Here is a 22809-nt window from a genome sequence, read left to right on the forward strand (position 1 = left end):
AGAATAAAAAGACAAGTCATGGATTAGGAGAAAATACTTTTAAATATCTGATAAAGCTTCTTATCTTGATGAAGTCCCAATAGTTCATTTTTGCTTTGGTTTCTTTTGCCTTCATGGATGTATCTTGCAAGAAGTTACTGTGGCCAAGTTCAAAAAGGGTGTTGCCTGTGTTCTCCTCTAGGATTTTGATGGAATCTTGTCTCACATTTAGATCTTTCATCCATTTTGAGTTTATCTTTGTGTATGGTGAAAGAGAGTGGTCTAGTTTCATTCTTCTGCATGTGGATGTCCAATTTTCCCAGCACCATTTATTGAAGAGACTTTCTTCCAATGGATAGTCTTTCCTCCTTTATTGAATATTAGTTGACCATAAAGTTCAGGGTCCACTTCTGGGTTCTCTGTTCCATTGATCTATGTGTCTGTTTTTGTGCCAGTACCACACTGTCTTGATGACCACAGCTTTGTAGTACAACCTGAAATCTGGCATTGTGATGCCCCCAGATATGGTTTTCTTTTTTAAAATTCCCCTGGCTATTCGGAATCTTTTCTGATTCCACACAAATCTTAAAATAATTTGTTCTAACTCTCTGAAGAAAGTCCATGGTATTTTGATAGGGATTGCATTAAACGTGTAAATTGCCCTGGGTAACATTCATCAAGATAAGAAGCTTTTGCACAGCAAAGGATACAGTCAACAAAACTAAAAGAACCTACAGAATGGGAGAAGATATTTGCAAATGACGTATCAGATAAAGGGCTAGTTTCCAAGATCTATAAAGAACTTCTTAAACTCAACACCAAAGAAACAAACAATCCAATCATGAAATGGGCAAAAGACATGAAGAGAAATCTCACAAAGGAAGACATAGACATGGCCAGCATGCAGATGAGAAAATGCTCCGCATCACTTGCCATCAGGGAAATACAAATCAAAACCACAATGAGATACCACCTCACACCAGTGAGAATGGGGAAAATTAACAAGGCAGGAAACAACAAATGTTGGAGAGGATGCGAGGAAAAGGGAACCCTCTTACACTGTTGGTGGGAATGTGAACTGGTGCAGCCACTCTGGAAAACTGTGTGGAGGTTCCTCAAAGAGTTAAAAATAGACCTGCCCTATGACCCAGCAATTGCACTGCTGGGGATTTACCCCAAAGATGCAGATGCAATGAAATGCCGGGACACCTGCACCCCGATGTTTATAGCAGCAATGTCCACAATAGCCAAACTGTGGATGGAGCCTCGGTGTCCATGGAAAGATGAATGGATAAAGAAGATGTGGTTTATGTATACAATGGAATATTACTCAGCCATTAGAAACAACAAATACCCACCATTTGCTTCAACGTGGATGGACCTGGAGGGTATTATGCTGAGTGAAGTAAGTCAATCGGAGAAGGACAAACATCATATGTTCTCATTCATTTGGGGAATATAAATAATAGTGAAAGGGAATATAAGGGAAGGGAGAAGAAATGTGTGGGAAATATCAGAAAGGGAGACAGAACATAAAGACTCCTAACTCTGGGAAACGAACTAGGGGTGGTGGAAGGGGAGGAGGGCGGGGGGTGGGGATGAATGGGTGACGGGCACTGAGGGGGGCAGTTGACGGGATGAGCACTGGGTGTTATTCTGTATGTTGGTAAATTGAACACCAATAAAAAATTAATTTATTTTTAAAAAATGAAAAAAAAAATCTGATAAAGGACTTGTACCCAAAACATACAAAGAATTCTTAAAACTCAGTAATAACAAAAAAAAATCAATTTAAAAGATGTATGAAAGATCTGAACAGATACTTCACCAAAAAGAAGATATCCAGATGGTAAACACACATATGAAGAGATGCTCAACATCATAAGTCATTAGGGAATTTCCAAGTAAAACAACGACACACCACTACACACCTATTAGAATGGCTAAGACCCAAAACACTGCCAATATCAAATTCTGGTAAGGACATGGAGTTATATTCATCGTTGGTGGCAATGTAAAATTGGACGGCTACTTTGGAAGACAGGGTGGTAGTTTCTTATAAAGCTAGCAATCATGTTCCTAGGTATTTTTACCCAAATTAGCTGAGAACTTTTGTCTACACAAAATATTCCACACAGATGTTTATAGCAGCTTTACTTACAATTGCCAAAAACTGGAAGCAACCAAGAAGTCCCTCCAGAGGTGAATGGATGAGCAAATTGTGGTACATCCATTTAATGGAGTGCTGTCCAATAAAAAGAAGTGAGAATTAAGCCATGGAGAGACATGGAAGGTACAAATGCACAGGCTAAGTCAAAGAAGCCCGTCTGGAAAAGCTACATATTCTGTAGTTTCAACTCTATGACATTCTAGAAGAAGGCACAGTTATGGAGACAGTAAAAAGATCAGTGGTTTCCAGGGTTTCTTGCTGCAGGAGGGGAGGAGAGGGGGATGAATAAGTGGAGCACGGGATTTTTAGGGCGGTGAAACTATTCTGTGTGACACTGTAATGGTCGATACATGACATTATGCATTTATCAAAATCCATAGAACTGTCAGTGCAAGGAGTGAGCCCTAATATAAACTATACACGTTAGTTAAAGATAATATATCAATTATAACAAGTGTACTGCACTAAAGCAAAATGTTCATAAAACAGGAACCCATGGAGGGGAGGGTGTGGGGTCAGAGTGGGGGAGTGGAATTCTCTAGACTACTGCCCAGTTTCTCTGTAAATCTAAAACTATCTTAAGAAATAGTTAATTTAACAGAAAAGCCCTATACAGACAGATTATTATTACTCCTATTTTATAGAGATTGTTATCACCCTCATTTTAAGGAGGAATATTTTATTAACCCCTTTTTACAGAAGAGGACGTTACAGCTTAAGGAAGCTGCATGCATCATTCAAGTTCACACAGATGGCAAGGGGCAAGGTCAAGTTTTGATTAGCAGACAGGTGGCCAGAAACCCACCAGGGGTGGTACCCAGAACCTAGTGGTACTTCGAACAGACACACAGACAAATGTCTGAGTCCCTGTTAGTTCCCTTCCACCCATGTCCCCCTGCACCACAGCTCTCCTGAAGGACCAGAGTGGGGACCTGCGTGCGCCGTCATCACTGGGTTCTTTCTGCTCACCATTCTTCACCTTCTACATTCAGGAAACCCAGCAGGTGTGTGAGGATGTCTATCCCTGTCAGGTTGGTTCAGTACCAAGAGGTGAGTTGATGGGCAAAACACAAAGGTAGCTTAGGGTGGAGATTAGGGCTTTGTTCCAGTTGCCATGGCACTGAACAGGCTAGAAATTAGGCTGCGGGTGTAAGTGGGACTGCCACCACTTCTAGCATGGAAAGCCTATCATGGAAGGGGACCTCCAACGGCATCAGGTCCAAGCATCTCCTCTCATTATGACCAGGACTGAAGGGGTCCCAGTTCAGGGAGAAAGTGACATATGCCATGGGGGCCACCAAAAGCACCCTTGGATGGGAATCAGGAGTGGAGCCAAGGGCAGTCACCCTGATGCTCACTGGGAAGCCAATCTCAGACAAGTGCAAGATACCTAGAACAACTGGCAAACCCCATCAAGCTATTGACCTTGAGCCCAGCTAGGTACTGAATGTGTTCCCCCAAAATATACATGTTGAAGCCCTAATCCCAGTGTGATGGTATTTGGAGATGGTGTCCTTGGGAGATCATTTGGTCATGAGGGTGAAACCCTCATGAACAGGATTATTGTCCTTACAAGAAGAGACACAAAGATCTCTCTCTCCTCCACGCAAGGACACAGCAGGAAGATGGCTGTTGGCTAATCAGGAGCTGGGTCAGCACCAGAACCTGACCATACCAGCACTCTGATTTCGCACTTCCCAGCCTCCAGAACTGTGCGAAAAAACTTCTGTTGCTTAAGCCACCAGGTCTATGGTATTTTTGTTATAGCAGCCTGAGGGGCACCAGGGTGGCTCAGTCAGTTAAGCATCTGCCTTAGGATCAAGTCATGATCTCAGGGTTCTGGGAATGGGCCCCGCATCGGGCTCCCGGCTCAGTGGAGAGCCTGCTTCTCTCTCTCCCTCTGACCGCCCGCCCCCCCCACTTGTGTTCTTGCTTGCTCTGCTCACTCTCTCTCTCAAATAAATAAGCAAATAATCTTTAAAAAAAAAAAAAAAAAAAAAAAAAAAAAATATATATATATATATATATATATATATATATATATATATATATATATATATATAGTAGCCTTAAGATTTGCAGAAGAAATCTGGATTGGAGAAGAAACAGGAAAGAATCTGAGGAGGTGATGAAAGACTCTTTTGGCTATAAGAAAGTTTTTCACCCTGAATACCTGTTTCACTCCAGGCCCAAGCCATTTACAAATGCCTTCCTTCCGCATAATCTTATTTAAATACTCACTAGCCTGGAGGAGGGAGTGGGGGTTGGGGGGGATGTATTTGTTCCCATTTGACAGATTAGACAACCAAGGCCCAGAGAACTTTAATTTTCACCTCGTGCTCAAGGTCACACAGAAGCTAATGACCAGAACTACTCCTCAGCCCTCCTGACCCCCCCCACCCTCCCTCTTCCATTGCCCCCACACTGCCCAGCACACAGAAAGTGTACAGGAAATCTTGGCAGAGTTTTACCAAAAGGAATGTTGTCCTTCAACCCCAATCCCACAGGGGCCCAGCAAAGGGCTATCTTTTCCCACCATGACCCTGACCGGTGAAGGAGAACAGCCCCATCCACCACACTGGGTCATAGTTACCCTCCGCAGGGCAGCACAGGCAAACAAAGGAGAATGACCCCAAGCCAGAGGGAAGGAGGCCATGTGTCTTCCACTGCCTGGAGCCTCAAAGGTCAGTGGACTAGGCCCTTGAAGGAGAGGACTGGTCAGGGTCAGGGTCAGGGCTGTGGCGTACAGTCTAGCTCTGCCACCAGCTGGCTCCATAACAAGGATCAAGAGCCTTAAATTGTTTAGAGGTTTGACCCAATAATTCCATTTCTCGATTATGGCTTTGACAGGTTATAGAATATCAACTCATAAATGACCTCCTAGTAATTGAAATTTGTATCTATAAAGATTTGAAGCAACACGAACACTTAATATTGTAATGTTAAGTATAAAGTGGGATACATAATTGTCTACTAGGTATAACCCCAACTATGTCAAATAAACTGTGTAGAAAAGAAAACCAGAGGGCACCTGGGTGGCTCAGTGGTTGAGCGTCTGTCTTTGGCTCAGATCATGATCCCGGGGTCCTGGGATCAAGTACTGTATCAGGCTCCCCACAGGGAGTAAGTAAATAGAAAGTGACTTCTGTCTACACGGCTGCATTTACAACTTTTGCGCCTTATCACTTCAGTGAAGGAAAATACAAAATTAACTTCATTGTTAAAACACAATACAATGGATCAGAAAATTCAATATCATAAAGATGTCAGTTCTCCTCAAATTGATATGGAAATTCAATGAAATCGCAATAAAAATCTCAGCAGGTTATTTTTGTGTATGCACAGATATGTAAATATATGTGACGAGCTGATTCTAAAATTTGTTTGGAAACGCAAAGGGCCATGAATTACCCAGTCAAATATGAAGACCAAGCTGAAGGACTTTACTTGCTATAGACTGAATGATTGTGTCCCCCAAAATTCGTGTTGAAATCTTAATCCTCGGTGTGATGGTGGTATTAGAAGATGGGGCATTAGGTCATGAGTGTGGATCCCTTGAGATTGGGGTCAGTACCCTTATAAAATGGAGCCCAGAGAGATCCCTCATCCCTTCTTGCAGGCGAGGACAGAGTGAGAATATGGCTGTCTATGAACCAAGAATCACCTTGATCTTGGATTCCTCAGCCCCCAGAACCACGAGAAATGAATTTCTGTTGTTGGTAAGTCACCCTGTCTGTGATATTTTGTTAGAGCAGCCCAAAAGGATGAAAACACTACCACCTTCAAGACTGTTAGAAAGCTTTAGGAACTAAGACAGGGTGATGACAGGAAAGACAGACTAATAGAAGAGTCCAGAAACAGACCACACATGTGGTACCTAATGTAGAGCATGGATGAAGGGCAGCGCAGCGAGAAAAGGAGAGTCTTCTCAATAAGTGGACCAAGTGAGTATCAGTATGAGGACAAAATCTGGACCCCTACTGACACAACATGTGAAAAATTATTGCAGATAAAGTATAGAGCTAAATGCAAAAGATAAAACAATGCTTCTAAACATAAGAGAACACTTTCAATGGCTTTCAGGTGGACATTTCTTAAACAGGACCCAGAAAGCCCTAACTGAAACGGAAAATAGTTGACAAATCTGGGCACATTAAGATTAAGAATGAAAAAAAAAAAGATTAAGAATGAACTTCTATTTTGAAAGCCACCACTAAGAGAGTGGAAAGACAAACTGGAGAGTAGGGAGAAATACGGCAACGCATATATTAGATGAGGAATTTGTATCCACAGTAGATAAAGAATCCTGCAAACGAGTAAGAAAAGGACAATGGCCCAATATAAACATGGGCAGGAGAAATGGGCAAATCCTTTACCACAGAGGCTGTCCATGGTTAAAACCACAGTAGGATATTGTTTCAAGCCCATAAGAATAGTTGGAATGAAGAGACTAACACGAAAGTGTGAGCAAGGAGTGGAGCAACTGGAGCTCTCCTTCCCTCTTGGTGGAGTGTAAGAGTGTATATCCGCTTTGTTAGGCTGTCTGGCAAAGTCTACTAAAGCGAATGTGTACCGACTCCATGACCCACCAATCCCATCTATAGGTGTAAACCCAACAGAAATGAGTGGCCATGTGTCCCCAAAAGGCATATACAAGAATGTTCCTAGCAGCATTAAAAACCAAAAACTAGAAAGAGCCCACACGCCCATGAACAATGGAACAGATCAATAACCTATAGGGCAGTCACACAATGAATACCACTCAGCAAGGAGAGTGAGTGACCTACAAAGGCACATAACACAGATGACTCTCGTGGACATGAGGTTGAGAGAAAGAAGCCAGACGCAAGAATGAGTGCCTCATGATGGCATTTCTATACAGTACAAAAATAGGCAAAACTAATCTATGTTGATGGAAGTCAGGATGGAGATTCCTTTTGAGGGATGGCTAGAGAAAGGAATAGGGTCCAGGGGACTCCTGGGGGTATGGAGGATGTCCTTGACCTGGGGTGCCGGGTGTTCAAGAGAGAATGCTCACTCTCATCTGGTCTTCCTCCTCAGGAGCCTCCCTACTTCTAAGCCAGAGCCCTCTCCCCAGACAGCCTGTCATTCTAGAACATTCCAACCTCAGCCCGCAGACTCCATATCAAGGTTCTTAGACAACTTTCTCAGCTGAAGGCCACCTCAGATACTCCTGTGACCCTCAGCAGTGCCCTCACCCTGTCCCCCTTCCTGGTCTCTCTGTTCCTGTCTCTCCTCCCCATCGCTGTTTCCTGAGCTTCCCAGTGCCACAGAGCCACACTGCTCTCAATCTCTGTCACCATCCTCCTTGGGTCCTCTCTCCCTCCTACCCACTGCAGATGGAGAGAGCTGTTTCCTTTCTCCTGGTCCTCTCAACACTTTAGCCCATCTGCTTGGCATGCCCTCCTCCCCCTGCACCACCAGACAACTCTTCCCCTCCTTCAGACTCAGCTTAAATATCATCTCATTAGAAATGCCTTTCTCAATCCCCAATACACCCACCTGGAGTTGCATGCCCTCCTCCCCCAGTGTCACCCCGGGGTTCTTATCATCCCTTGATATTCATGTATCTTCCCACTAAGCTCCATGAACACAGGGACTGTGTCACGCCCACGGGCTGGCACATAGTAGATGCTCAATAAGGACTTTAGAATGGCCAAATGAATGAATGATATGGAGCTATTACCACCTCCTCTGCCATATGACCCTTGTGAAGGCTCCTGCTTTGCCAAACTGCACTCAGAGAACCATATATTTTGGCTTACCCCCTGATTGTGTCTGGTTCAGTCCCCCAAAACCAGACCTTTCAGAACAAAATCTAGCAGCCTTGTGATGGCCTTGAATTGACTTTCATTACTCAGGATCATTTTGATTACAAGTGACAAAAATGGGCATTAATAAGCAAAGATTATTGACTTGCACTCAGGAGTCGGCTTTGGCTCCAGACAAGGCTGGCTGGGCAACATCAAGGCATTACATCAGCCTCAGTGTCCCTCTCTTCCCCTCCAGACAGCCTACTCCTCAGGTGGACAGTCTCTCTCTTTGTGGAGACAAGATGGCCACCAGCAGCTCCAGGCTGGCCACCTCTCCTGTCATCGAGCCCAGCAGAAAGAGGCCCTCTCTGCCCCAGTACTTCCGAGAAAAGTCCCAGAGCTTGGTTTCATTGGCCAAACTCGGGTTCTATGTCTATCCCCGAATCAGTCTCTGTGGGGCAAGGGATGCAATGCTCTGATTGGCTACTTCTTGGGGATGGAGACCCCCGCATGCTGACCTCACCAGTGACAACCCCTGGTATGAATCATAAAAACAACAGCCACCATTTATTCCAGGCTTGGTATGGGCTAGACCTCTCACTCACTCCTACATCTGTGGTCCTGTTTCATCTTCACATGCATCCAGCCAGGAGAGAATTATGATCTCTGTCTTAGAGACAAAGAAATGGAGCTTTGGGCAGGGAAGTGCCTTTCCCAAGGTCAGCAGCAGGAGCAGGATAAGAACCTGACTCCCAAGTCCACAGCTTTGGCCAGGCCAGCCTCTTCCTGCCTCCCTGATCCCAACCCTCACACAAGCCCACTCGCCCCTGCTGTCCATGACTCAGCACCTCCCAGACAGCAGCAGAGCCCTACAGGAAACGCTGCCAGATGAGAAGGGCAGGCCCTCCATCTGCCCAATGCCCAGGGTGCCTCCTGCTCAAACAAGCAGGTGGAGACTGACAGGGGCAGAGTCACCACAGGTCAGGCTTGACCATTTCCCACTCAGGTTTTGCTGCCCCCTACCTGTCCTGGGGCCAGCTGCCAAGGCCGGGGGAAGGGTGCCATGAGCCCTGTGCGGGCAGCTAAGGGGCTCCCAGGGCCCCCATCTTGAGCAGGGGCCAGCACTCTGGGAAGGGCCCGTCCCAGCTGTCCTGGCCGTATGGACTGACTCCCACCACCTGCACAGAAGAGTGCAGAAGAATGGCTGAGCCCAAGGCCAATCAAAGAATAAAACAGAAATAACACGTTTGGATTTGACTCATGTCTTAAACGTTTCTGCCCTTTCAAATCCTCAAGATAGTCCCCATGCCCCCTGCTGACATCTTTCCTTGAATTAAGTCCCAGAAATGAAGTTCTAGCTCCAACCACAGGTGTGGGTTTGCCTTTTAGTAGTAATAATTAATAACAGCAGCAGCTTTCTCTGATACTGGATCAAGTCCATGCCAGGCACTGTTCTGAGCCCTTAGCATATCCAGTTAACCCCCTTGACAGTTCTATAAGGTCAACACCATTTTGTCCCCATTGTACAGATGAGGAACCTGAGACCCATGAGTGAAAGTTGTCAAGCCCCTCTGACTTCCCCATGTCTCCAGTAGCTCAGCCTCTGACAGCCGAGACTCCCATATGAACGAGCCTAACACACACTGGGCCTCTGCTGACTCCAGGGCGTTTTGCTGCATTTCCATCTTTAACTATCTCCTCACATCATGTTTTGTTTTGCAACCAATCCCCAAAGCCTAGACGTAGGTGTGGTATAAATCCTAAATGATTCTTGAAATTAATTTCTTCAATTACCTGTACATTTAATTAATTCATCCAACAAATGACATCTGATAGCAAGGCTTCTAGAGATGCTGCAGGGGGCAGCCTGGAGACCCAGTACAGACAGAGGCCAGATCACACGGCACTCGGGGGGCCACGAGGAGCATGGGTTCTGGAGTCAGATGGTCTGGGTTTGATTCCTGACCCTACCACTCATCAGATGCAGGACCTTGGGTGAGCTACTCTCTGGGCCTCAATGTACACATCTGTAAAATGGGGCTTAAAATAGTACCAATCTCAAAGGTAGCTGTAAGGACACTGAGCTTGCACACGTGAAGCATTAGAACAGGGCCTGGCACAAGTGCTCTCACCCTTAAGGTTTTTAAGCTATGTCCACTGGAAAGAGCAAGGACCCCCATTTGGCCACTAGAAGACGGGCCCTGGTGACGTGGTCATCTCTAAGGTCACAGGGGTAAAGCCACTCAGTATCCCGGTATGGGAGCTTCCTGCACACCTGGGCCTGTCTCAAGTGCTGGAGCACCTCACTGCCACAGACCTCATCCGAGAAGTCTCAGCCCAGTGGACCTCAGGAGGGGGTTCCAGTGCCTCTGCCTGAGCTCAGCACAGCATCCTAGGGTCCAATTGGCAAGTCCTTCATGCAGGGCAAACCTCAACAAGCACCTGCTATACACCCAGCACTCAGAGAAGAGGCTACGGTGTCACATGCGTGATCCCTCCACATCCCTCCTGGCTCCTCCGCCGAGACAACAGAAGCCAGATACCATGTGTGAAAGCACCAGGCCAGGCGCCTGGCATGCAGTAGGCACTTTGGAAATACTCAACCTCTTCACTGTGAAAAATACCTCCCTGGGCAGGTATGAAGAACTGACTGCACCCACCCGGAGGAAGAAAGCCTGGAATGTGATGGCATCTCAGGATAACTCAGCTGCCCAAGCACTGTCCCATCCATGGCCTCTTAGCATCCTGGCCTTGGGCTCTGATGTGTCAGACTCTGAAATGGGATCCAGGCACTTGGAGCTGAGTCCTGGCTCTGCTGCTAATTTCATTTGAGACTTTGGGCCTCTGAATCCCCATTGGTAATACTGGTTTGAACTAGGTGTTGGAGAGCTCCAACAGCCCCTTGGCTTCTACAGGCACATTTGCTGGTATCCTACTCTGTGCCAGGCCCTGGGCTCAAGGGTCCCGCCATGCTGGAGGGGAGCCTCCGCACTGGGGGCACACAGAGCACTTGCTCAATCCTGGAGGACTTCCTGGGGTGGGTGTCATGGGATGAGTAGGGAGTTGGGCAGGTGAAAGAATGAGGATTCCACACGTGGCACTGAGCAGTCAGTCAGACTAGTGTGACTTCGCGAAGGAACTCTACAGGGGAAGAACTGGAAGGGATGTCTGGAGTCCAGAGAACACTTGGGGGCAGTTGATGGGATCCAGGTGGCCAGTGGACATCGCAGCTGGAGCTCATACAATGTTCTGGCCTAGAAAGGCTGAGGACTCCTCAGGCCACGGTTGGAGGCAAGGCCAGGGGAACAGACAGAACAGTCGAGAGGGGCTACAGAGAGAAGCCTCCAAGCAGGAGTGAGGCAGAAGGCCAGCACCCACTGTCTGGGAGCAGGAACAGAGGTGCAGACCCAGGACTGTGCTCCCCGCAGCTCTGTTCCCCCGTGTCCCCCACTTGGCACAAGGAAGACACATGGCAGGTGCTCCACAAATGCTTGGGTTTTTAAAAATCCTTTAAGTTGGATGAAGGAAACCAGGAGGGGTGGGAGAAAGTGAAGCCTAGGAAGGAGGATCTGCCAGGAGGAGGGAGCAACCTCCAGCCTCAGCGCTGTGGGGCGGGGCAGGGGGGGACCATCGGTTTGGGCTGCAGGAAGCTAAAGAGGGACTGGCAGGGGCACCTGGGTGGCTCACTCGGTAAAGCATCTGCCTTTGGCTCAGGTCATGATCTCAGGGTCCCAGGATCGAGACCCGTGTCAGCCTCCAGGGTCAGGGGAGTCTGCTTCTCTCTCTCCCTCTGCCCCTACCCTACCCCCAGCTCGTGCTCTCTCGCTTTCTCTCTCTCTCTCTCACTCACTCTGTCTCAAATAAATAATATCTTCAAAAAAAGGAAAAAAAAAGATGGACTAGCAGACAGTGAGTACAGAAAACTCTCTCTAGATCCTCTGATGGAAAATAGACCAGGCGGAGGGAGGGAGGAGGGAGTGGGGGGGGGGGTGAAGGAGTCAGGAGGGAGCAGGGGAGGGAGAGCTGCTGGTGGGGAGCCTGGAAGGGGGCGGTCTAAATACCAAACTGGCTCCTTGCTCAGGGACCTAGGAGAGTCAAATCAACTCTCTGAGCCTCGGTTTCCCCAACTGTAAAACGGAGGGAACTAGCCCCACCTTGAAGTTACAAGTAGTATCTAGCAGTGTCCAGTGTACCAGGGAGAAAGTCTCCAGAGAAGGTACCACTGTCGTCCTCTCATGTGAGCCCCACTCTGGCTTCCCCATCTACACATGAAGAAACTGAGTCACAGACAGATGAGCAGCTTGCCAGCACCCAGGCTCTCACTCCCACCCAAACCCGCAGCCACGCCAGCTCCCCGCTGCCATGGGAAAGGTACCTGGCATGAAGCCCGGCACAAGAGACATCTGTTGATTGAATGAACGGGACAGACTGAGACAGAAACCAGAGGGAGGCTGCCCTGGCCTGGTGTCAGCGGTGCTGCAGAAGAGAAAGAGGGACCCCAGAAGGTAGCCAATCAGAGCCAGGCTCAGGGTCACAGGGACCGTCCACCCTAGAGACTCTCACTCTGCAGTGTCCCTCAGGTCCACCCGGAAAGCCCATTAAAACTCAGAATTCTGGGGTTGCTTGGGTGGCTCGGTCAGGTAAGCATCTAAATTGGGCTCATGTTATGACCCCAGGGTGCTGGGTTCGAGCCCCCGCATCAGACTTCCTGCTCTCCCCTCTGTTCCTCCACTCGCTTGTGCTCTCTCACTGTCTCTTGCTCTCAGATAAATAATAAATAAATAAACAAACCAACAAACTTTAAAAATCTGAGATTCTGGGCCCCACCCCAGACCTCCTGAGTCAGAGTATCAAGGGGAAGAGTTCGGGAATGTGCAGTTCTAATCTGTGCCCAGGTGAGACCAAAGTAGATGGCCTGTGGGCCACAATATAAAAGAGACGGGTGGACACGCCCTTATTTTATGGAGGAGAGCACCAAGGTCCAGAGAAGGGAAGACCTAAGAATGAGGTCGCAGGCAAAGCTGTACAGGGCTTGACAGACACGCGAGCTGGGTGTCCAGGCTCCGAGCCACTGTCACTGCAGTGCCAGGAGGGCAGAGTGGGATGCGGGCAGGGACAGGAACAGCAGAGGGAAAGAAGGAAGAGAAAGTACAGGGTAAGAGCTCACATCTTAGGCAGGTCCAGTCCAAGAGGTAACGCCAACTGCCCAAGACCTCAAGGCTGCCACGTGTCAGGACACTAACCCAGATCTGTCTGATGCCAGTGGCCCCCCTAACCACCTGTCCACACTGCCTCCCAGAGAAGAAGAAGAAGAAGGGGCAGCTGCAGAGGGTCCGGCAGAGGCCCCAGGAGAGAGAGGGGGCAGCATGCCCTGCATGCCAGCCCAGGTGGCCGAGCCAGACCGGCGGCTGCGGGGCAGGGAGCGCCTGCCCATCCTGGTGCCCCACGGTTGCCATGCCGACCCCCAGGCTGTGTTTGCGGATGTTGTATTTGATTTCACACGTTTGGAACTCCAATTACGTCATTTCGCAACACAGGGTTGCCATGACAGCCAGCCCCACGTTCCCCGGGTGGCTCACACCTTGGGAGAGGGGGAGGGGCCAGCTGGCTCCCCCCACCAAGAGTCAACCCAGAACCCTTTGGGGGGGGAGGCCAGGAATGTGGGGCTGGGAAGCACCTTAGGGATCAGTTAACATCTACACTTTGTGATGGGGAAACCGAGGTCTGGGTGGCAAGGATACACTTCCTGACACACACCCCCACCAATGCACTCCCCCCACCACACGCCACACGCCCCTTCTGATGGAGTCTTTGCACACCTGGTTACCCGTGGGCTGAGAGGCTGGCAGCTGGCCCCCAGCCCTGACCCTGCTCTCTGGAGCTTCAAAGCCCCTGGTCAATATGCTACATTTATAGGCTCCTGCACACACACGGGCGAGCATGGAGGTGGGACAGTGTGGCTGAGAACACCAGCTCTGGTGTCCGACTGGGTTCAAATGTTGGTTTCCCACTAACCAAGCGTGAGCTCTAGAGAAGTGGGGCCCCCTCGCTGACCTTCTATTTCTACCCCTGAAAACCCTCACAGAGGTACTTACCCCTGTAGGATGCTGGGGTGATTCCCTATCTCACTACATGTAGAACACCTACTACCTAGTAGACCCAACTAGTGTTGGGTCAACGACTTTTTTTGTCGTTGCTTTATCATTGTAGTCAGCTCTGCCACCAACTGGCTCTGTGACTTTGGGCAACTGACCTTCCTTCTCTGGTCCTCTAAGCCAGTAATGTGGTGGTCTTTCTCTAGTGCTCACTCCCTCACCATTGGACTAAATTCCAATTATTTAGCCTCTTCTCTGCTGGCTTCCAACTACTGGGTAAAGGCAGAAAGGCTGCTGGGCTTAGTTCAGAAACCTCAGCATAGGTCCCAGCTCCCGCTCACTAGCTGTGGGATGAGAGCAAATCCATCCATGGCCAGATGTCCACAGCTCCCGTCTTTCTTGTCTGTAAAGTGGATTAGCAATCCTTCCCTCACCTCTGCGCCAGGGGCTTCTCGAGAGGATGCAAAGCCTCTCAAAAGGGCACAGGACTTTTTCATCACCAAGGTCAGCCCTCCTTGTGAAGGATCTGTCCCCCCCCAAAAAAAAAAAAATCTGAGAAAGAAACAGCTATTTAAATTTCCATTTTTTTAGATGAGGAAAATGAGAGCCAGAGAGGTGACAGGAACTGCCCAATTTTAGCAAAAAGAAAAAAATCCTTAAAAATGTGCATAGTTACTGCAGAGGAGGCCCTGTCCTGGAGGCAATATCACCTCGATGACCAGGGAGACTGCTTAGGGTCCCTGATGCTGCCCAACTCCCCACCCAGCCTCCGTGGCCCTGGATGCTTCCCCAGACCTGGAGCCAGGACCAACACAAATTGTTTCCCTTTGGTACCGCCTCCAACTTTCGCACACTCCAGTTTGCTGGAAAAAGTCAAACACTGCCACATGTGCAGGTGACAAGCTCTGGGCGCGTGCTCACACCGGCCAGTATAATCCTGCGAGTCATTCTGGGGCCCAGCCTTTGGACAAGGGCAGAGCACAAGCCTGTGAGTCTGAGTGGTCTGGGTTCAAGTCCTCATTCTCCCCACCCCAGATTTGCCACATGGTCCCTTGACCATGGTCCCTTGAAGGTCCTTGACCTTCACAGGGGCAGCCTCCTCATCTGTAAAGTGGGAATGATAAAGCTCATTTCTGAGTTGTCCAGGGGATGAACTGACACAGCAGGTCCCGGCACAAAGTTGCTCACTAAATGTCCACTCCTGCCTTTCTTCCAGGCGACCAGCTCCATACCCGGGGCTGGGGACCAGGAGAACTGAGGCTACGGTCCCCGCTGCTGAAGAGCTTTTTCACCAGCTCTTGGGTGTGGCCAAACTAATCCTCTTGAGAGAACGAAAGACGGACAAGCTCCAGTCAAATGCTGAAGTGGGGCACCCAGTGAGTTTCGAGCCATCGGGGGCTCACAGAAGGTGGACGTCACTGTGGGCTGGAGTCAGGAAAGACTTCCTGGAGGAAGAGGAGGGAAATTAAAGGATTCCTGGGAGATGGACTTGCAGGTCTATTGTCTCAGCACAGCACGATGTGCGTGGTAACTGATAGCGGTGGCAAAGGAGTGGTATGGAGGCCAGAAGGGACAGTGCAGCAACAGCGCCACAGAAGAAGAGGCTCTAGAGCAGCATGTGGATGGGTGACTCGGCCGTGCAAAGGACAAAAGGCAGCCACAGGGTCATGGTGAGCATACAGGAAGGTGGAACAGTACCTGCGGAGGCACAGAGTGGGAGACAGCCTGGGCCCTCAAAGAAGTACTGGGCCAAAAAGAAGGAGGTGCTGGCTGGAAAAATAGACATAGTGCAGATCAGGAGGGCCTGGAAAGCCAGGAGGAGGGACTCAGAATTAGTCCCATAGGCAATGAGGAGTCATGGAGGCCCCCAGGGAAGGGACTGACACAAACAGATCAGGGGTTTAGAAAAACAATGTGATTAAGAGGGGTTGGGCTATGGACAGAGTAAAATTGGAGGCAGAGGACCAGAGGGAAGGTTCTGTGGTGGTCCCACTGACCATCAAAAGCTATCAAGGAGGGACGCCTGGATGGCTCAGTGGTTGGTCTCTGTTTTAGGCTCAGGGTGTGATCCTGGAATTCAGGATCAAGTCCCGCATCAGGCTCCCTGACGGGGGCCTGCTTCTCCCTCTGCCTGTGTCTCTGCCTCTCTTTCTGTGTGTGTCTCTCATGAATAAATAAATAATATCCTTATTTTAAAAAAGGTATCAAGGAGACACAGAATTTAGGAAGTAATACTGTTAGATCTGTTTTACTGTGACACACCACACATAACACGGACGCTTAGGCATTTCTAAGTGTAGAGTTCTGTGGCATCGATTAATTCACATTGTTCCATAACCACTGCCACCATCCACCTCCACAACTTTTTCTTCCACAACTGAAATTCTGCCCCCATTAAGTGTTAACTTCATCACTGCCTCCCCTAGCACTGCCCCCCCGCCCCCTCATTCTATCTCTGTCTCTATGGATTTGATGATTTTTAGAACCTCGCTTAAGTGGAATTATACAATGCTACTTGTTTTTTGTGACTGGCTTATGTCACTGAGTATAATGTCTTCAAGATCCATTCATATTGCAGCAGGTGTCAGGATTTCCTTCCTTCTTAAGGCTGAATAATATTCCGTTGTATGGATATACCACACTTCGTTTATCCATTCATCTGTCCGTGGCCACCTGGGCTGCTTCCACCCTTGGGCTATGATGAAGAGCACTGCCATGTACAAATACCTCTGGTGTACAAATACCTCTTCGAGACCCTGCTTTCAATGCTTTGGGGGTTACACTCCGAAGTGGAATTGCTGGATCGTACAGCAATTCTATGTTTAACTTCTTGAGGAACTGCCATATTTTCCGCACTGGCTGCGCCACTTCACACTCCCACCCAGCAAAGCACACGGTTTCCAATTCCTCCACCACAGCCTTGCCAGCGCCTGTTATTTCTGGGTTTTGATAACAGCCGTCCTCATGGGTGTGAAGCAGTAAATTGCTAGATCTTAATGAATGACAGCACAGGAGGAGCTGAGGGGGTAGCAACGGGAGGAAGGAGAGAAGGACTCTTGAGTTTGCAACCTGGCCGCCAAAGTGGGGGAAGATGTACCCGCTGAGCTGGGGCCCTGAGAGGGGAAATCGGCATGAGAAAGTCTGCAGGCCCCTGAGCTTGAGGGCTCCCTGGGACATCCTGGTTGAAGACAGGAGTCTGTAGGTCTGGAAGCGTCTGCACTGCAGATGGGAAGTCACCGCCATACAATGTAAAGCCACAGGAAGAACAAGATTACTTAGAAAGTAAGGCACATAGACAAAAGGGGGAGACCAAGAACAGAAGCCTGGGGTCCCTCTATTGTAGGAGCAGAGCAATGAAGACATCCACAAACAGAGACAGAGGAGGAGCAGCCCGAGAGATAGGAGGAAATCCAGAAAGCCATTCTGAGGTTGCGTGCTCTAGGATGGGATTCTGCTGTGAGCAACAGAAACTCTAACTGGGGGCTTAATCATGGTAATAGTTTCCATTTTCTCTTGTGTAAAAGAGGTGTGAGGGACTCAGGCTTCTCTGTCTCTAGCTCTGCTACCCTTAGCCCTGATCTCCACATTCGAGGTCACTTCGTGGTCACAAGATGGCTACTGTAGGTCTAGCTGTCACGTTCACGTTCTGGCAGCAAGAAGGAAAAAGCAAAAGCAGATTTACCGCCTAGCTGAGACTGCCCAGACTCTTGTAAGGAGCTTTCTGGAAGGCCTGTCCCACTCTTCCCCCAGAGCTGACACCTCACTGGCCAGCCCCAGGTGCGGGGCAGGTTGGAGATGTGGCCCTTCAGCAGAGCACAGTGCTTTCCTGGAGGTCTGGGTTCTGTCAGTAAGGAACCTGGAGAGAATGGTTGTAGGGGGGCCACCAGCAGGCTCTAATACAGAAGGGAAAAGAAATCTCCAGAAGGGAAAAAAGTAGTAAGATGTGTTAACTAAGGTGTGAAGCATTAACCACTGGATTTGGCAATGAGGTCTGCAGGAGGATGGAGCTGGGGAGACGGCAGTGGCCTGAAGCATGAAGGGGAAAAGGGAGACATGTTGGCTGACCACAATTGGGACCAGCCAGGTCCCCAGAGAGAAAATGCCGGACCAAGGGACGCTGGTTTGGGGGTGGTCCTTCACTGGGAGATGTGAGGACAAGGCCTGACAGGCTGTGAGGGTGGGAAGGGAGCAGAGGGGAGGGGACGGAGAGAATGGGAATTAGTGTGGGTGTGGGTGATGGGGGAGAGCAGGGCTCCAGAGGAGAGAGGAGGGAGCAGCTGGCCATGCACCATACAGGTGGCCTCCCCCTGGGGACTGGAGGAGGACAGAGGATGGAATGACGGGGGTGGATGGTTGGGGTGGGAAACCAAGCATACTCCCTCTAAGGCCTCAGTTCTTGGGGAGGAGGCAGTGGGCACAGTCACCTATTCCCTGGGGATGCTGGGGGTTGGGGATGCAGATGCAGCTCTGCGGGGCCGAGGAGGGTAGCGATGGCCTGGAAAGGAGACCACCTGCCACACGGAAGGGCTCAAAGGGAGTGCTGAAGGCCCACTGAGGCTGGAAACCATGGACAGAAGTGGCTACGACCTACTGGGCAGCAACTTCCTTCAGCCACACTCGGGTGAGCGAGCAGTGAGAGGAAGGTGGGTGACAGGGCCTGGGACTTCAGGTACATGGAGCTCTGGTCAAGGGTCTTAGTACAGGAGCCGGGTTCCAGGAGGCTGGGAAGTGGGCACCTTCGGGATGGAGGGTTTGGAGGTGGGTTCCAGAAGGCCAGGGCCCAGGGAGGCAAAGGCAGAGGGCAGCTGATGGATGACTGCCCGGGGTAGAGGGAAGGCTGTGAGCCAAACCTTCACGGAACGTGGAGGGTGGCAGGCAGGGTCGGGGGGCAGGATCAAGGAGGACCCCAGCCTGACAGGAGATGGCCAGCTTACAAAGGAGTGCCCCCAAGGGAAGCAGGGTCCTAGAGGGGTGGGGAGCCAGGGTCAGGAGAGGAGGTAGAGCATGTGAGCTACAGAGACACCCAGGACCCGTATCTGGGTCCAGAGGCCTGGGCAGGGACACAGTCGATGGTGAGGCAAGAGGATGAGAGAAAACGAGTCTGTGGGGCAGACCGGTTATCCCACTTAACAGATGAGGAAACTGAGGCCCAGAGAGAAGAGACTCACCCACGGCCACACAGAGTGACTGAACCTGAACTGGAGCCGGGCCTGTTTCCCCGGCTGGAAAATGAGAACAGCTGGTGTAGTCGCAGGACCCTAGTTGTGGCCCGTGAAGATGTGGGGAGACACAGAAGGTCTGGGGTGAGAGATCCCTTCCCCTGGCCCTGCCCTTCTCACTGAGTCACCTTTAACATGACAGGACTTTAAAACTTCCAAGCCTGGGGGCAACCAGGTCGCTTAGTGGTTGAGCATCTGCCTTTGGCTCAGTGCATGATCCTGGGGTCCTGGGATTGGGTCCTGCATCAGGCTCCCTGCATGGAGCCTGCTTCTCCCGCTGCCTATGTCTCTGCCTCTCTGTGTGTGTGTGTGTGTGTCTCATGAATAAATAAAATCTTAAAAAAAAAAAAAAATTCCAAGTCTGTGTTGAGTCCTCAGAGGGGCGGAGTCCCCAGAAAGCTGGAGGTCAGAGGAAGTTGGTGACTGCTGCAGGTGACGTCGCACTGCCTCCAGGACCATGACCCAGGAGCCCTCTCTCACCAGGGGCTACATCGCACCCAACCTCGGTACCCAGCTTGCACTCATGTGGCCACAACAAGACCCCTAGAGTGAACCTGTCCTCTACACCAAGCACTCATTCCCCTTCCGTGCCTGTCGCCATCCCACCCTGGTCCATCTGCCTCAGGCCACAGGGGCCACCTTCCCATAGCCAGTCTGCTCCTCGGCCCTCCCATGCTCTGAAGTCCTCCACAGCTCCCCAACACTGAACAAAAAAGTCAAGTTCTTACACAGCCTGCCTGCCAGGTCCTTTGAGACCCAAACCCATTGCCCTCTGCAGCAACACCCCCCACAAGTCCTCCCCTCCAAACTCTTGCTCGGCAGCTCGGCCAGGGTCACACCATCCGCCCACCTCCACCCAATGGAGGATGCTCACTCCTCTCTGCTGGTCCAAATAGTACATACAGCCGTAACCCCAATGTCTCCACATCCTCCAGGTTCACCATGGCCTGAATTTCAAAATACAATCATTCCAAACTCCATGCTCCATCCTGCAGGAAGTCCAGTGCCCCTCTGGATATTTCTGACACCCTGTGTGTGCAGAGGACCTCAGGGAAAGGAGAGGGTTCTGAACCCTGCCAGCAGCAACATCAAAGTGAATGTTTCACTTACCCTCCAGAACATTCCCTAGCTCTGACTGCCCTCATGCTCCTAAGGCCCTCTCCACTGAGGAACTCCCTGTTCATGTCCACTCTGTTCCCAGTCCAGGGCTTTCCATAGTGACCAAGAAATCTCTTCAAAACTCCTGCTCCTCTTTACACAGAGCTACGTCCTTCACTTGTGATGACCTTCTTCCAGACCAGGCCTCGCGAGGGGTCCTCCGTAGCAGAAGTGCAGGCTCCCTCTGTTACGGCCCCATCCCAGGCAAGGAACAGCTAGCTGCCTTCAGCCCCTTACTTATGCAGCAATGTTTTCATGTTTCTTATTTTCACAGAATGGAATTTAAGAGTCAGAAACAAGACCACCGAGTCCAAGGTCATTTAACAGACGACAGGAGGACGGAGACCCAGAGGTCAGGATCGCACACAAAGAAAGCCCAGCAATTTAGTGCCGAGCCTGGGCCAGAACCTAGTTCTCTGACTCTGACTCTGAGGCTTCTCTGCTCCCCGCACCACACGCTCTTTCACATCCAGCACAAAAAGGGAAAGCAGTAAGGAGGGAACTGGTGTCTATTGGGCACCTACTATGTGCCAGGCTTGGTGCTAAGCACTTTCTGTCAATAATGCCTTTTAAACCTCATGTCTACTCTATTATCCCCATCTTACAGATGCGCAAACTGACACCCAAGGGGGAAGCCCACAGTCAGCTGCCCAAGGTCTGTCGGTCTGTCGGCTCAGAGCTGGAATTACAACCAAGCCCAGTTCTTAAAGGCATGTGCCCAGCTTGATCTGAAGTGGGGTTCCTCTTCTTCACAACAATAGAAGCAAACATTCGTGGGCTCCTTGCTGGTGCCCAGCACCACATGAACGTTTCACATGATTCACCCCGGGCCCAGGAAGCTGTAGGATTATTCCCATTTTACAGACAAGCAATCTGAGGCTCAGAGAGGTGAGGTAACTCTCACTGTGGATTAGTGATGGAGGGAGACTCAAACCTAGATCCGTCTGGCTCCAAGGCAATATTCTTTCCAACCCCTTCTCCCTTCCTGCTAGGGCCTGCTAGGGCCTGCCTCTCTCCTCCATCCTATCAGCTCCAAGGTCTCACTTTTCCCCACTCATGGGTTCACATCCCTTCCGGGCACCTAGAATGTGCTCTGGTCATTGTGCCAGCCTAGAAGGGGCAGTTCCTCCTCCCCCACACAGCTCCCCAAGCCCTGCAGAAAGGATTGGGTCTGTGGCTAGAAGATCTCCCTCTGCAAAGTCCAGGCTGCCTGGCTTAGGCTGTTCCTGACAATTCACTCAGGGACTAAACCTGACCCTGGAGTCCCAGCCGGGCCAAGATGGGACACTCCCCTTCCTCCAGGCGCCTTCACCACAGCCCTCCCCTTCCATCCAGCAGCAACAGAAGGGGCATTCAGCTCCTCTATCCCAGGAGGTGGGATAGATCTGCAGATCTGAGAGATGTCTCCCCTAGAGCTCCTGGAATGCCAGCCTCAGAATCCAACTTGGCTTCCTTCCGCTGGAAGGGCATTTACTGGGAGGCTGCAAGGGAGCTCACAGTGGAGGACCACTGGGAGAAGCAGGTGCAGACTAAAGTCCAGGAGGAGAGCTTGAGGCTGTCCCAGCAGCCCTAGCAAACTCTCAGCTCAGAGTCGCACCAGCTCTGAGTGAACCAGTCCCTGTGGCTGAGAGAACACAGTGCCTAGGCTGGGGCCTCTGCAGGTCACCTGTCCCACCCCTGATGGGGAGAAGCACCATGCAAAACAGCATACTAAGAGCGGGCAGGGGCGAGTCCCAGGGATCTTGGGTGCTGGACAGTCAAAACTCAACCAACTGCCTCTGCAACAGGCCTCAGACATTGCCTCTTCCACACACGCAGACTAGAGGTTTCTCTGGCTTGGTACTGTACCTCTCGTGGCATCCTACGGTTCCACCAGAGCTAGGAGGACCACACCTCCACAGACGGAGGGAGGGAAGTGTGCTTTTAAGCACCAGTTACACGTTTAACCCAGTGCTGGGCTTTTTCACACAGGTTATCCCTGCAAGTAACGAACAGTGATCCTAGGAGAGCAAATGGCCACGCACAGGTAAAGACTGCTGAGCGGCTTAGGTCTGGAGGCAAGGCAAGCAGGGCAGGGGAGGAGACTGGGGGGCTGGAGCAGTCAGGGCCCAAAGGTGCAAAGCTGGCCTCTTGCCATAGATTGGGCAGCCACCTCCTCCCTCCCAATCTCCAGCCACCTGCTACCCAGCCCACCTCACAAAATAGGAGCCTGCCTGGGCCCCACGGGGTCTTTCAGGAAACTCCTCAGCACCCAGGTGCACCGCCCCCACTTGGTGGGACCTACATCTGACACAGCCTATGCCCCTCCCCAGCAGGGCCGAACCTATAAGCAGATAGAGCCAGGCAAAGACACGGGCCCAGCTGCCATGGGGCGCTCTGAACAGAGATGAAAAGACAACAGTGTTGATTTCTGA

General features: G+C 50.4%; 1 long non-coding RNA gene across 5 annotated transcripts in view; it reads right to left on the minus strand.

Moving 5' to 3' along the window:
* The window catches only part of LOC112660230 (uncharacterized), an 80122-nt gene that overhangs the window by 53715 nt on the left and 3598 nt on the right, over window positions 1–22809 (minus strand). For all 5 annotated transcript variants that reach the window (XR_003136778.1, XR_007408440.1, XR_007408441.1 and 2 more), the window contains exon 3: window positions 2141–2224. This is a non-coding gene — a long non-coding RNA (uncharacterized LOC112660230). The remainder of the gene's footprint in view (window positions 1–2140; window positions 2225–22809) is intronic.

The sequence above is a fragment of the Canis lupus genome, chromosome 2 (assembly GCF_003254725.2).
Source record: "Canis lupus dingo isolate Sandy chromosome 2, ASM325472v2, whole genome shotgun sequence".
In the NCBI taxonomy this organism is placed as follows: Eukaryota; Metazoa; Chordata; class Mammalia; order Carnivora; family Canidae; genus Canis; species Canis lupus.